Source organism: Desmodus rotundus, chromosome 13 (assembly GCF_022682495.2).
Source record: "Desmodus rotundus isolate HL8 chromosome 13, HLdesRot8A.1, whole genome shotgun sequence".
Lineage (NCBI taxonomy): Eukaryota > Metazoa > Chordata > Mammalia > Chiroptera > Phyllostomidae > Desmodus > Desmodus rotundus.
Window position 1 is genome coordinate 23,338,129 of NC_071399.1, and position 5,542 is coordinate 23,343,670.

At 36.5% G+C, this 5,542-nt stretch overlaps 1 long non-coding RNA gene across 1 annotated transcript; it reads left to right on the forward strand.

The window, feature by feature from the left end:
• Window positions 1–317: 317 nt before the first annotated feature.
• On the forward strand, window positions 318–1,730 carry LOC139440487 (uncharacterized). Its single transcript, XR_011650716.1, has 3 exons — window positions 318–421; window positions 698–774; window positions 1,572–1,730. It is a non-coding gene; the product is annotated as an uncharacterized lncRNA (long non-coding RNA).
• The last annotated feature ends 3,812 nt before the right edge of the window (window positions 1,731–5,542 follow it).

The following is a 5,542-nucleotide window of genomic DNA, read 5'->3' on the forward strand; positions in this document are numbered from 1 at the left end:
TTTGATATTCAGGTTTAAAATCTGGAGTCAGTGAACAATAAAGACAAAGATTTGAAAGTTCTGTGCTGGAAATTGGGACCTATGTTGTTTTACTGTTTGATATTTCCTGGAATTTGGGTTGTTGGTTAGCATGAATTTTGGTAGTGTATGTCACTGGCGTTAAAATGCCTCCCTCAGTGCCTACTCTATTGTAAATGATAGAGAGGTATTTGGAAAATAGGGTGTGCCAAGATAATTGGCACTACTTTAAATTCTCCAATAAGATGAAAAATTTATAATGGAGAATATTTTTTCTGTTTTCTGTTTTACAACTTGAGCATGTTTTCTGTGCTTTCCGCCCAGATCGTTTTTATCATCAGTTTCCGTTGTTTATTCTTATGACCAACACGACACCCAGAAGGCTAACCCTTTGTTAAATCAGGTAAGACTTAAGTTACTTTTCTGTACAGATGTCTTACTCTGAATTTCCTTTAAAAATATGAACACTTTGAAACTTCTAGAGTATAATTTTATACACTCACGAAAATGAATAATCTGGACTAGTTCTTATTTCTACGTGGCACAGCTTCATTAGGTGGTTGTCATTCATATTAATGTACTAAGGCAGCTAATGTAATAATACATGAAAATGACATTTATGTGGTATCTATTTTTAAAATACATTATTCATTTGTTTTTCTTCATGTATTTTTTTCAGATGGATTGCAATTACTATGGATATATCGCAGGCTTTCCAAATTCTCTTGTGTCACTCAACACTTGTTCGGGACTCAGGTTGTAACCAATGGAAATAAACCTCGTTTGCCAGTATTAGATCCTGCTAGTGTATGAGCTGATCCTCTACATATCTTTTCTGGTCCTGCAGTCACCTTTGTTACTTTAATTCCCTAAGGAGTGAGCAAGAACTACTGATACAATAGATGGTTGCCCTGACAGCCTCTGTTCCTGATGGGAAGCTACTGCTGATTCTGATAGGATCTGTTGCTTGAGGCTTTCAGCAGTCTTGCGTGTAGGGGTTGTTGCTGGATCTCTCTGTATTTTAGTTTTCCCCAGTGTTTTATGTTCTCGTAATTTCCTAGGATGGTTGACAGATGTAGAAAGCCTCAATCTGATAGATACTTTGGCTCAGCTCTAATTGTTTTTAGCCAGGTAGTGTCTTCAGTTCAGCCCACACAAATTATTTAGGACATCAAGTGTCAGGGAGACTTAGGTGTCTCAAAAGAGGGAGGGGCCTTAAGACCAAAGGAAAGAGCGCCTGTAGGTGCTGCAGACCCGCTTAGGAAGTCTATGCCCTAGGGAGGGGTCTTAAACTGTCTCAGCACGTGGCTCCACGCCACCATCATAGTTTCTTTGAAATATTTTTCTTGGAACAGTTATGATATAAAACAATACATGCCCTATGGTATTACTGGTCCAGTTCTGGGAAACACATCAAAAATAATGAGATAAAGTAGAAACAATAAGGTGACTCTTAATGGAAACAAAAAGCCCTGACCAACATTTCTCGTTAGAATATTAGATTATAGTGTTGGTAGAATCATTTTAGATGTTTTGATTATTTCAACATTCAGGGGAACGTTGCAGTTGAAAAACGTCTCATATGGAATAGAACCCGTGGAGACCGTATCAGAATTCATACACGTGATTTATGAAGACAAAGGTTATAACCTTAACCTTCCTCTCTTAAGGGACAGTGATGTTTACAGTTATAATAATTCAGAGTATCACTATAGAAAAAAATCAGAAGTAAGTGTTGACTCTTTAATTTTAATCTATTTAGTATAATTTTGTGAAATAAAATTAGTTTCAGAGCAAAATTCGATGACTTGCAAATATTAGATTTTACTTTTTCAAGGGATACCTGCATGAATTTTAAAATAAATAGAAAATGAAATTAAGTTCTTTGTTATGCTTGTTATCAGATGAAAGTGTAGCAAAAACATAGTAATTGACAATTGGAAACAGATATGTGAATATAGGATTAAAGAGAACAAAAAATTAATTTTGACGTGGGCATTTGGATAATTAATGTAAGTTATTCCTTTTCCTCAATTGTCTGATAATTTACATGGTGTAAATATTATGTGATCTGACTTTGTAAGTTAAGTCTGTGTTTCCCGAAGGTTCAGAAATGAATGGCATCCAGGGCTTACATAGGACACGTAGAGCAAAGCGGTTAATTCTCTTCCACAAACAGCTGCCAGCTGCCATAAATAACATCCCTAGCCCTAGTGAACACCTTTGATCATGCTTTAGTAACATTTTAAAAACTATTGTTTGCCAAAAGTAGTTTCCCGATAAACTGATAAGTCTGCCTATACGGAAGATTACTGTGAGAATTATCACAAGGCTAAGGAAAGAAAGGCTACACGCTATAACGTTAATATTTCCAACTTCAGCTATTGCTCACATCAAAGAACCTGGGTTCTTATGTAGCTTGTGAGCTCAGTAAAAATTCTTTTTAACCCAGGTACATTTGTATTGGGATTTTCCTAATAGTACCTGAATTTTGTATTTGAAATAGCCTTGTTATATAATTGGTAGCAACATGTCTCTCAATCTATCTTTGAAAATAATTTCAATAAAAGATCCATTTTTAGAAATTTCTCAGTATTCATGTTGTGTGTTTTTCAGAGAGTGGAATTTTTCAAGTTATTCCCTCAATACCTCAAAATATATATTGTTGTGGATAAAAATCTGGTAGGTCCTTGTTTATACATTATTCCTTTAAAATTATTTAACGTTTGTCTCTAACTTGATTTCAATGATGTAATACCAATTTTAAAGAAATTTTTATGTTTATTTTGCTTTTTGAGCAGTTAATAAGTTCTTAAAATTGTGAATAAGCCAAGTTTTTGTTAATTTATTTTTTTTGTATATATAATCTCCAATTGCTTTTGTAAAGTGAAGCATCTTTTCATTTTCTAAACCTTGTCTGTTATTTTTCCTTTTTTTTCCAAAAGGACTACATTCTCAGTGAAAGTATAGATTAGAATTTCCCCAAACCCTCAACCCCACGTGCAATATTTAGCTGCCTCAGCCTAATTGGTAGGGTCGTCTACTAAACACATGTGCCATCCCTTTCAAGCAAAGGAACAAAACAACCTATCTGTTTTGTTCTCAGTTCTAAGTAAATGAAGTGCCAGAAAAACAATTGAACAAAATTTTCGTACTGAGAATTCACAACTATTTTTCAGATCTCGTGTTTCAATTTTGAATTCATGCAACATAGGTGGTTAGGTGATTCTTTTTCGATTGTTGTTCAGTTACAGTTGTCCCCATTCCTTCCCTCCCCCCACCGTTACTCTAAGAGATGAGGCTATCTTGTCCTAGGTTGGCAAGATCTGAGGGCACATAATGGAGACAAATGGTATTTCTCCCTGGAGGAATACTACTTGGACCAGGATTCCCACAGATGATATGAGCCATGTGCAAGTTCAAAATCCATAAGAAAATTAGCCACAGTGAACAAGGTTAGCAAAACAAAAAAATAACAGGTTTAGATCCACAAAACATTCAGCCATTAATATTTTAATACATAGGTTATAAACAAAAATATTTTTCTCAAAAGGAAGTCAGTTGATTCTCAAAGAAGTAAAAATGAGGCAGGGAAATGTGGATATAACTGTTGTCAGGGATAAAAAAAAATGAAGCTCCTGGTTCACAAAAGAGTTGGGGAGTTCTTTATTATAGCTAAGTTGACCCTGTACAAAGCCAACACGTGCTCTAAAATCATATTTCTGTAAAATTACAAAGCAATCAGAAGTTGGTAATCAGAATTTTAAGCATAATAAACAAGAAGAAGGCAATAAAGGGGAACATTACACATTAAACATCTGTTTCATAAATATGGAACGAATTTAAAGGCTAAGGTTAAGATAAAAGATGTCCACTCAAATACAAGAGTAATTTTAGTGGATGTAGAGGGAATAAATCCTGCAGTTCGAAAACAAAGTGAGTGCGGGCGGGGTTGTGGAGAAAGGGGGCCCTTTTGCGCTGTTGGTGGGAATGCAGACTGGTGTGGCCACTGTGGAAGGCAGTAGGGAGATACCTCAAAAAACTAACAATGGATCTGCCTTTTGACCCAACGAGCCCACTTCTGGGAACATATCTGAAGGAACTCAAAACACTAATTTGAAAGAACATACACACCCCTAGGTTCATTGCAGTGTTATTTCCAATAGCCAAGGTGTGTAAGCAGCCCAAGTGGCTTTCAGTAGATGAGTGGATAAAACAACTATGGGACATTTACACAATGGAATACTACTCAGCCATAAAAAAGAAGAAAATTTTACCCTTTGCGACAGCATGGATGGACCTGGAGAACATTATGCTAAGTGAAATAAGCCAGTCAGAGAAAGACAAATACCATATGATTTCACTCATTTGTGGAATCTAGTGAACAAACCAAACTAACAAGCAAAATAGAGACAGATTCAGAGAGCAGGATGACAGCTGTGGGAGGGGGCTTGGGGGTAGAAGGTTGGAGCAAAAAGGAAAAAAGACTCATGCAAATGGGCAACAGTGTGGTGATTGCAGGAGGAAGGGGGTTATAAGGGAGATAAATGGTAATGGAAAAATACAACAAGTAAGTAAATAAATAAATAAAACCAAAGATAAAGATTAAAAGCAAGACAAATGACAGTACTTTATCTTTGATTATGCCGGGTGTAGATGTACCACATCTTTATCCAATCATCTGTCAAAGACACTTCAGTTGTTTCCATGTCTCGCCAGCATGAATAGTGCTGCAATGAACACAGAGGTCTATTATCTTTATAAACATTTTGACAATTTTCAGGTAGATACCCAGAAGAGGGGTTACTGGGTCATATGGTAACTCTGTTCGTTCTTTTTTCTTTTTATTAAGTTTATTGGGGTGGTGTTGGTCAATAAGATTACATAGGTTTCAAGTGCACATGTCTATGATACTTGGTCTGTGTATCACACTGCTTGCCCCCCACCCAAAGTCACATCGTCTTCCATCTCCGCAAATCTGACCCTGTACACCCTTTACTACCTTCCTCACTTTCCTTCCCTCTGGTAACCACCATACTTTTGTCTGTGTCTCTGAGTTTTTGTTTGTTTTCTTATTTGTTCATTTGTTGCTTTCAGTTTTATATACTACATATTCTTAAATTTTTGAGGAACCTCCATAGTGGCTATACCAGTTTACATTCTCGCCAGCTGTGAATGAGGGTTCCTCGTTCTCTCCAACCTCTCTAACACTAATTCTTACTTGTCTTGTTAATGATAGCCATTCTGACAGGTATGAGGTGGTATCTCATAGTTTCAATTTTCATTTCCCCTAATAGCTAGTGAAGTTGAGAATTTTTTCATTTATTTAATTTTTTTTTACTGTTACTTTATTACAGTTCCCCCAATCTTTCCCCCCTTTGCCTTCCTTGCCCAGCCCACCCCGCTCCCACCGTCAACCCCACACAGTTGTTCATCTCCATGGGTCATTCCTACATGTTCTTTGACTAGTCCCTTCCCCTTCTGTCCACCATGGTGGACAGAATCTTTTCATTTATCTGTTGGC